The sequence below is a fragment of the Furipterus horrens genome, unplaced genomic scaffold (genome assembly GCF_987537825.1).
Source record: "Furipterus horrens unplaced genomic scaffold, mFurHor1.1.pri manual_scaffold_11, whole genome shotgun sequence".
In the NCBI taxonomy this organism is placed as follows: Eukaryota; Metazoa; Chordata; class Mammalia; order Chiroptera; family Furipteridae; genus Furipterus; species Furipterus horrens.
In genome coordinates this window covers 81,295,515-81,305,869 of record NW_028327181.1, presented here as the reverse complement: position 1 = coordinate 81,305,869, position 10,355 = coordinate 81,295,515, and the positions used below count along the sequence as shown (strand labels likewise).

The window sequence follows — 10,355 nt, the reverse complement described above, 5'->3', positions numbered from 1 at the left end:
CCTGGTGGATCTCTTTGCACTTGAAGAATGTGTTTGTCACGCACAGGCCGTGGTGACACAAGAGCTCAAGCAGTCGCTGACCATTCTCATTGATCTTTCCTCTCCCAAAGTTTCCAAGGCAGGTGGGCCAGGCCATGTGGTCGGCTCCTACTCTTGCGTTGAAGTCTCCAAGGAGATAGAGAGCGTTACTTCTGGGAATCTTGGATAACGCTTCGTCCAGTGCATGGTAGAACTGTTCTTTCTCTTCGGTGGTGGCGCAGAGGGTTGGGGCATACGCGCTAAGAATGCTGACTGGGCCGAAAGTTGTTGACAATCGGAGGGTAAGTAATCTCTCTGTGCCTCCTGTGGGTGGCTCTATGGAGTTAACAAGCATTGACCTGATTTTTAGAACTATAGATTAGTTTCTCTATTCAAAAACTATATATCAGTGGCATTATAAATTAAAAACTCCTTGGCTTTTTTCATTCAGCATAATATTTTTGAGATTCATCGGTGTTGTAGCATGTTTAAGTAACTTGTTTATTCTTATTGATGAGAAGTATAGCATCATTTGTCTATTCATTCTCCTGTTGTAGACATTTGAGTTGTTACCAGTGTGGGACTATGGTATTATAAAAAAATTTTCATGAACATTCTTATTCAATGTTTTTGTGGACATGTATTTCATTTCCCTTGGATAAATATGCAGCAGTGAATCAATAAGTCATAAGACAAGTATGTGATAACCTTTATATTTTTAAAATATTTTATTTATTTATTTAGAGAGGGGAAGGGAGGGAAAAAGAGAGGGAGAGAAACATTGTTGTGTGAGAGGAACATTGATCGGTTGCCACTCGAATGTTCCCCAGCTGGGGACCGACTGAAACCCAGGCATGTACCCCAACAGGGAATCAAACCTGTGACCTTTCATGTTTCATGAACAGTGCTCAATCAACTGAGCCATTCCAGTCAGGGCAAGTATATGATTAGCTTTCAAGAAACTGCCAAACTCTTTTCCAAAGTGCTTATACCAGTTGCACAATGTACAGATGTGTCAGATTTCCAATGCCCAATCTCCTTTCCAACACTTAGTGCTGTATTTTAGCCATGTAATGGGTATGTGATGTATGTCACTGTGGACTTAATATACACTTCTCTGATGACTAATGTCGAGCTTTTTCACAAGCTTATTAGCCATTTGTATATTTTCTTTTGTGAAGTGTGTGTTCAAGTCTTTTGACAACTTTTTCTATTGCGCTGTTTGTCTTTTTCATCATTGAGTTGCAGGAGTTCTTCATATATTCTAAATACAAGTCTTTTATTAGATATAACAAAATAAAACATTTTGGGGCTGGGTGGGTTGCAAGCTTTTCTCCCAGACTGTGACTTGCCATAAGAATCAAGATGCTGGATTTTGTTGTTTTCCAAAATGCTGGACTTTGTTCTAATAGGCAATTACTCAACTTATTCATAATAAACTTAATTCATTTGAGGCTTATTTTTTAGGTGTTATGGAAGGTCTGAATTTGCCTTTAAGGCTAAAATAGCCCTGCAACTAACATGTTACTTTTGGGGGTCTCTACTGAGTGCCCTGGGTATTTTTAACAAAGATTCTCCACTCTGGGTGGTCAAAACTTGACTATAACTAGCCTTCTGTGAGTTCTGGCAATTCTTTAGCTTACAGTGCACCACTGCCTCTCTCGGTGTGGAGTTTCACCCTCACATGCATGGCTTAGTATCAACAACAGTCCCAAGGACACTCTGATGCATATTTCTGGAGCTCTTTCTCTGCACAACTTCCTTTTCTTTAGTATTGCACTTTGCTTTGGCCATTGGGAAGTGCATGGTATATATTTCCCCATCCTCTTATTTTTACCTTTCAGCATGCACACTCAAAAACATTTATTGAACACCTACTATATGCCATGTCCTGTGCAAATTGTACAAGACCTACGTGTAGGTTAGTATATAAGCAGAGGGAATGAAGAGAAAGAATGAAACTCAAAATTAGACAGAGCTATGGGATTGGAACATTAGCATTTGACCATTAGCAAGGAGTGACAGGTTCTGATTTGGGCTTTAGAAAGGTCTTCAGTTACCGGGAAGTGAATGGACGGCTCCTTGGTGATTGGCCAGATCAGGTGGAAGTTTTTCAGTCACTCCCTGTTTATGGCTTAAGCAATGGGTGGACTGAGGCATCATTGGCTGATAGGGGACCTTGGAAGACGGCCAAGTCACAAGAGTCTGTAGGCTGGTGAGAGAAGATAGCTCAGAAAAGACACACCTGTGGAGCACTGACATGGGGGGAGGCGACAGGAGGAAGACGAGCCAGCCCAGAAGATAGAGAAGAAAACATAAGCGAGATAGGAGGAGAGCTGAGAGCAGACACTTCCAAGTAGGGAGAGGCTGCAGGTGTCAAGTGCAACAGAGAAATCCAGCTGAGGACCTGGGGAGTATCCAATAAATTTGGCAACTGATGGGTTATTAGTGGAAAGGGGAGATGGTGGAAAGCGGGATTGTCTTGATGGGAAGAGAGAATGACAGGTGAGAAAGAGGAGACAGTCCCACTCACTGAGCTGAGCTGCGCGGAGGAGAGCAGGGTAATCGCTACAAGGTTTCGTGAAGACTGGTTATTTCAGTGGGGTGGGCTTGAGCTCATCAGGGCTTAGGGGAGGAGCAAGTACAGGGAGAGGGAGACTGAAGGCGGAAGCCTGGGAGAGGTGTTGTGTTAGGGGGCAGGGCGGGGCGCTGAGGGGTAGGGAGTCACATTGAATAGCCTGGGCCCCCTGGAGGACGGGTGGCATCACTACCGACAACAGGAGTTGAAGAAGAGGGTATTTATTAAATTTTTCCAAGTGAAGAGGCCTTTACTGATGGAGAGAAATCCTCTACCTCTACCTGAACTTGGTTTCATGTTCAGTTCTGAATCTATTGAATAATTGATATTACTTTAAATAATAAACATCTTTAATATTCACCCAAGTAGAAGTTAACACTTAGGAAACTGAAAAATTAAATATCTCCATTTTTTAAAAAAGAGTTTATTTACTTACTTTTAGAGAGAGGGGAAGGGAGGGAGAAAGAGAGGAAAAAAACCATAAATGTGTGGTTGCCTCTCACACGCCCCCAGCTGGGGACCCGGCCTGAAACCCAGACATGTGTTCTGACTGGGAATCGAACTGGCGACCTCTCAGTTCACAGGCCAGCGCTCAATCCACTGAGCCACACCAGCCAGGGCAAATTTCTCCATTTTTAATGTGAATTACCAAAACAATAACAATAAAAATAGATAACATTCAATATTGCGTTTACTCTGCTCAGAGCACTGGTTGACGTACCTTACGTGCATTACTTCACTAATCCTCACAACGCCAAGAGGAAGCTACTATTATTATCACCTGGTTCCTATTTTGCATCTGAGGAGACTGAAGCTCAGAGAAGTGAAGTAACTTGCCCAAGGTCACACATTTGGTAAGTGTTGAACTCAGTCACCTGGGCCATGAAGACTCTGCTACAGTTACACACTGTAATAAAAACATGGCTGATTTTTTTCTGAACACTTTAAACACCTTAAACAATTGGCGCCCTGGCTGGTGTGGCTCAGTGAACTGAGCGCCAGCCTGCAAACTGAGGGGTTACTGGTTTGATTCCCAGTCAGGGCACATGCCTGGGTTGTGGGGCCAGGTCCCCCGTTGGGGGCTTGTGATCGGCAACTGACTGATGTTTCTCTCACACATTTGGGTTTCTCTCCTTTTCTTTCTCCCTCCCTTTCCCTCTCTCTAAAAAGTAAATAAATAAAATCTTTTTTTAAAAATTGGCAAAACGTACACAAAATTATTTCCAAAAGTATTATGTCTGGTTATCAGGCAAACTGAGGCTACTTTGCAATGAGGAGAGAGAACTTAAAGCCACCGTGTGGAGGGATTGCTCACATCCTTGCTCACTTTTTTACCTTCATTTTCTGCCCCCTTGGGCACAAGGATGGCCACTTCTTATGCAGAGGCCTGTCCGTGGTCAGAAGTACCTTTGACCCTCTGGACATCCTGCTGTGTCTCCCTGCTGCTTTTCCCACCTGTCGTATTTCAGGTTTGCCTAATTATCCTTCTCTTCCTGGTGCTCAGACTGTCCTGCTAGGCAGAAAAACAGGAGCATGCCCCTGACATCTTTGACAGTTTTCTTGCTAACCCAGGACACAGAAGCCACTATTATCCTGGGAATCATTTCCTTTGATCTACGCAACGTGTCCCAGCAGTAGAGTCCTGGGTGTGAGCAGACTCACTCATGGTGAGGTCATGCAAGGTTTGGGGGTTTGCTGCGCAAATGAGGTGGCAGGATGAGGGTGCCTGTATATTACAGATCCTGGCAGTCCATGGCCTCTGTCCTCTTGGCCTCTATCCTCCAGGCCTGCTCTCTAAGATGCAGGAGGGTTGGCAGGATCCACCAAGCTGCCAGTTCCATCCTTCATGGATACACCTGCTACAGGGCTTTTGGTGCATCTGTTTACTTCTTTGCTAAATCATTGGAGGGAATCCCTGCTCACTCTGGGCTTTACTGGCCAAAATGTTGTGTGACTTGGTGCATGCGAGGCTCTCACAGGTTGTGGGCTACTGCCTTTCTCTGCACTGTCCCAGAACTCCACTGTTTACTCTGCCCAGACTCGGAGGCTCCCAGGCCCCTCAGCCTGGGTCTTGGGCTTCTGTATCCTGAAGTACCTAGCACAGTACCTGCCTGACACATTATTAGTAGGTGCAAAATAAATGTTGTGGACCTACTTTAATGAATAAATGAACTAACTTCCCCTTCATCTCAAAGTTAAGCCTTAGGAAACCTCATTTCCTCCAGTTATCCAGAAGATATTAGGCCCAGTATTTTTTTTCCCAAGGCAAGATGGGTTAATGTTGCTCCCTTCGGAGTCTCCCAGCAGAGAGCACTGGGTCCTGAGATAAGGCCCTGGGCCCTGCAGAAACGGCTCCCTCCTCTCCACTCACCCCCCTACCCAGGGCCTGTTGTGTACCATAAGCCAAGCACTAGTTGAAATTAACTAGGGATGGGGCAGAGCTGAGGCTTGAGCTCCTGATTGGCTGCACCAGGCTCTCTTCAAAAACAAACAAGGCGTGGTAGTAAGGGGATCCTGGACTTGAGGACTCCCTGCCCTCCCCCAGGCTCTAGAAGGGACAGCTGAGTTTTTGAGTTGAGTTTGCTGGAGTCTGGTTGGCCTCCCCTTCAAGGAGCAGAGGCACACTGGAGGCATAGAGGTCACCTCAGAGCTCAGCTTTCCTGCTGGAATTAGGTGTGGGCAGCTCAAGGTCCCCTGATTGGGACAGTCCACAAAGGAGGGGAAGCTGGGGTCAGGGGTTTGGGCACCCAGAGGCCTTGTTCTTTCCCTTCCCCATCAGCCAGGCATTTGGGTTTCTACCCTCACCTGTTGGGAGCATCAGACCTTGGGATCCAGCAAGTGGAGGTCTCCCTCAAAGACCCCCATGCTGACTGGGGTTTTCTCCTAACTGTGGCAATGGCTGCTAGTTACCAGACTTCACTATATGCTTGGAGCTGTGCTAAGGGCTTCCTGCTTTCTGTGCAATATCTCATTCTACGAGCGCAACCTCTCTTGGAAGCTGGATTTTATGGATGAAGAATCTGTGACTTTGAAGACATCAGAGAGCCCTGATTTGTGTAGTTCAGTTGGTTGAGTGTTGTCTCACAAAGCAAACGGTCACTGGTTCAATTCCCTGTCAAGGCACATGCCTAGGTTGTGGGTTCATGGTTCCATGTACCCAGTCAGTGCCTCTCGATGTTTTTCTTTCTCATCAATGTTTCTCTCCCTCTCTTTCTCCCTCCCTTCCCCTCTCTAAAAATAAATAAGAATTTTAAAGACATCAGGGAACTTACTCAAGGACACATAGCTAGTAAGAGGCCAGGTGCAGTTGGTTTGACTCCAAAGCCACTGGCTTAACCACAACTTTCCTTAACACACAGCACACACACACACACACACACACACACACACACACACACACACACACACACATAGGGGGACACACCCATAGGCCCAGGCCAGGAGAGAGGCCCTGCCATCAGCTGTCAGGCAAAGGCCCCGAACATCTGGCCCAGCAGATAGGAGGGACCAAGAAGGGATGGAGCTATTCCCCGAGGGAGGGGCTTGTCCTTCAAGTCAGGCCTGGCCCTTTTCTAGGGGAAGCACCTGTCCCATCTTCCAGGAGGGATGGAGAGAGAAGGGGCCCTAGTGAGCTGGGAGGGGAGGCCCAAACTGACAGGGAGACCCACCTACCCAGAGAAGGGTCAGAGAGAAATCCTAGGTGATGCCTGTGAGAGGCAAGCCAGGGGCAAGACAAAGAAACGAGGGAAGGGGACCACCCCCAATCCTTCCTCCTACCTCAAACACACCAACCACTCTCTGGCCACACAGACACATCAGGCTCGAATTCCTGAGGATAATTTCTTTACCCGTCTCCCCGCTCTTCTTCTCCCCCTTGAATCACTCGCTCAGGCCCAGCGCAGGGAGTGAGGTGCTCCAGTCAATTACAGTTACCCCTCACACAATGCAGGTTTGAGCTACATGGGTCCACTTACACACAGACTTTTTTCCCAGTAAATATGTACTCGGCCACCCGTATCCCTGGGTTTCGCATCTACGGATTGAACCCACTGTGGAAAACTGTATTTTGGATCCCGTTAGAAATCTGTGGCTGTGGAGGGCTGACAGTATGCATTGCTCTGCGTTATTTTAAAAAGTGACTTGAGCATCCACAAATTTTGGGGTCTGCAGAGGTCCTGGAACAAATCCCTGTGGATACTGAGGGACAACCACAGTTTTGAAGAGTCAAAAGTTATACAAGGATTTCTATCTGTGTGTGTGGGGGGGGGGTCGATGCCCCTAATCCGTCCCCCCCACATTGTTCAAGGGTCAATTGTATTACTGTTAAGGTTTGATGTGGAATCCCAGCTGTAGTGATACATATTTTATCAGCACTTGGTTGGTTTTAAATATAGTATGCAGGAGAGAGTGACTGGGGGGATCCCTCACCAATGCTGGGGTTCCTCTCACACGTGTGTTGCTTGGGGGGCCAGAATGCACCCTTCTGTACCACCACCATGGCTCCTGGAATCAGGGGCCCTCTGAATTCAGAGGGGTACTGCCTGGGGCTGACCCCCCTGTTCGGAGGGAAGAGGAAACAGAGCCAGCTTCCCAGTGGGTGGTCGAAAGCTTGGAGAATCCAAGGTCAGCCCCTGCCACACCTAGTCCTGAGCTCCTGCTGGATGCAGGACCACCCTGAAAGGAGGGGGTGACTGAGTCACAGTGGGGCCCTTGGGAAGGGAGGAATGCTGAGCTGGAGGAGGACCAGGGAAGGACAGGAGTACAATCTGTGCTGGGTGGCAAGTCAACAGAAGGGGAGGCGGCTGGGCTGGAGAAGGGCCTGGGCTCAGTTTTAAACATTTAACCAGGTAAAGGACGAGCACAGACCCGAGGACCAGTAGGTCAGGGTCTGGAATCAAGTTCACAAACCTGGAGGCCAGGCCTAGAGGCTGGCAGAAACTAGGTCAGAAGGAGGAATGTGGATTTTATGCTGAGGCGGCCAGGAGCAGCTGGGGGCAGGGTAGGGGATGAAATCAATGGGCTCCTGGCACACGAGCATAGTCCCCTGCAGGCCCTACCTATAGTGGGACATGGGACCTCTCTCCATAGGTCCTCCCCACACACAGAAACCCCCAGGTGTGGGCCCCCTCCCTGTTCACCTCTCCACCTCTGCAGGTTCTCTGCCTTCCCCACAGGTCCTTTCGGGTGGAGAGTTCTCATGCACAGGCCTGAACCCAGGGCCACCTGGGCACTAGGTGGGCAGAGCTGCATCAGCAGCGAGTAGTGGACAATAAGGGACTGTCCCAGCCAGGCCCTCCCATGCCCCAGGCCTCTGGCAGTCCAGTGAGCTACAGGTTTCCGGTCAGCTGCAGCCCCGCCCGCCCGAGCCCCAGTGTGACCTCCAGCTGTCACTGACTGGGAAGAGCCATTTCCTTAAAGTTTTCCCTCCCTGCCCCCATCCAAGCTTAGTACCCTGGCTGCTTGCCTGTGAATCCTGTTCCAGCACCACCCCCCTCCACCCCTCATGACCTGTGTGACCTCTGGGAGGTTACCTCACCCAAGGGTGTATTTATTGATTTTAGAGAGACAGGAAGGTGAGAGAGAGAGAGAGAGAGAGAAAGAAACATTAATCAGTTGCTTCCTGTACGCACCCCGACCAGGGATTGAACCCACAACCTCTGTGTGTGTGTGTGTGTGTGTGTGTGTGTGTGTGTGTGTGTGTGTTTGTGGGACAATGCTCCAACGAACTGAGCCACCAGACCAGGGCTCTGTGTCCCATTTTCTTCAAATATTGTGAAGATTAACCAAGAACAGTCTGTAAGTAAAGACAGTTTACCTTATTAAGGGTGGCCTTTGGGCCACGTGATTAAGTCTTTCTGTATGGGTGAGGAAGCAGAGGGTCAGAGGTTGCTAGTTAATGGGGAAGAGATGAGGCCTAGATGTCAGCCTCCTGCCCTAGGCTGAGGCTTCTTCCAAGACTAAATTCTTCCTCATTTTGAAACCCTGAGGTTTCTGGAGACTTGTGAGCCATCCTAGAGCTGCTCTCTCCACCTGTGGGCTATGCTTCACCGCCTGGGGACAGCAGCTGATAGCCGGTGGGGTTAGTGATGGATTATGAGACGGTACTGAAAAGGGTGGAAGGATGGGGGCAGGACTGGCTGAGTTGGAAACTGGAAGTGACCTCAGGGGTTAGCACTGCAAGGGAGAGGGATAATACTGCCAAATGTTCTACACCAGAGGATTCCACTTGTCTTTCAAGATGGCTCCTCCTTGAAGCCTTCCCTGACTACTTCACTCTCTTATCGGAGAATTCCCGGGGCTGGAGAACCTGCAGCTTAGCCTTGGCTAGCTGAGTGTTCCCTGTTAATACATACAATAAGGGCCAACCATCTCTTCATCATCTAATCATTATTAGAGAGGTTTCCCATGTATTAGCTCATTTAATCCTTCTAACAGCCTTGGGGTTACAACCAAGAGCCTAAGGTTCAGGGAAGTTTAAATGTCTTGCTCACAGAACATTGGCTGAAACTCAAGTTCAGGCTCCCTGGTGCCAAAACTCACACATTCTATCCACTGGAGCCCTTCTCCAAAGGTTGGGGCTGCCTCTGGGCATTTAATTCAAACTGAGTTTCCTGGCACTGAAGATAAAATGGAACACCTGATGAGTTAGGTAGTCCTCCCTTGTCTGAAACAAAGAAATCTACCAGTCCATCTGAAGTTCTAGACTTCATTCTATTGCTTAATCCCAGGAGGAATTTATTTCATGGATTCCGTGTAACATCCTTACCCAGTGATTTGCAGAAATTACAGAAACTTGTCCCAAACATCCATTTCTTATGCTGATCCCATTAGACGCCAAAGGCACGACATTGTGAGAAGTTAAGATGGAATTTCTCAGGGAAATGGCAGCAGCAGACTTCAGGTGATGGTTTTCTGGCTTCCGCCTTGATTCACAGAGGAGCCAAGGGATCAAAGGAGTCAGCATGTGAGGTGGAAGGGGTTGAAAGAGCACTGTGCCTTAGAGAGCAAAGTTCAAGTATTGGCCCTATTGCCTACCCTGTGACTTTAGGCAAGTTACTTAATCTCGCTGAGCCTCATTTTTCCCTTCTGTAAAACGGGAATGAGACTGCATTCCTCAAGTAATTATTGTGAGGAATCATTCAATGATTCATTCAGTAAAAATTGAAAGCCTACCTTATGTCAGGCACTGTGCTGGGCTCCAGAGATACAGTGGGGGACAAGGCTGGCATGGAGTTTATGTTCTAGTGGAGAGAAAATAGGAACTAATTACATAGGGAGCTATCAGTTGGTAGGAGAACGAAGAGGATTTAGCAGGAGATATGATTCTGACTGAGGGTACTGGGTATCCTCTCATTTCCAGTCTCCTCTTCTTCCTGTGTACTAGAACTCTGGACACAGGACTTCCCAGAATAAAGACTACATTTCTCAGTCTCCCTTGAAGCTAAATGTGGCCATGTGACTAAGTCCTGACTGACGGGATATATGCAGAAGCAATCTCTGAAGAATATTCTGGAAGAGAGAAGGCAGTTCTTTCTTTAACTCTTTCTCCTTCCTCCTGGCTGGAGTACAGAGGTGATGGCTGAAGCTCAAGCAGCTGTATTGAACCATGAAGAGAAAACCAATTGCGAAAGATGTCACAGACAGAAGGTACCTGGGTAGGGTCTCTGACACTGTAGAGTACCCTTGCCAGCCTGGGACCTTGTATCTCCAGACTTTTACATCAGAAAGAAATAAACTGCAGTCTTGCTTAAGCCGCTAA

The 10,355-nt window shown here is 47.8% G+C and overlaps 1 long non-coding RNA gene across 1 annotated transcript; it reads left to right on the top strand.

Annotated features, from left to right (window-relative positions):
• The first annotated feature begins 2,288 nt into the window (after window positions 1-2,288).
• Window positions 2,289-10,355, top strand: LOC149998572 (uncharacterized). The gene is made up of 3 exons (XR_016514230.1): window positions 2,289-2,523; window positions 3,301-3,450; window positions 9,981-10,355. It is a non-coding gene; the product is annotated as an uncharacterized LOC149998572 (long non-coding RNA).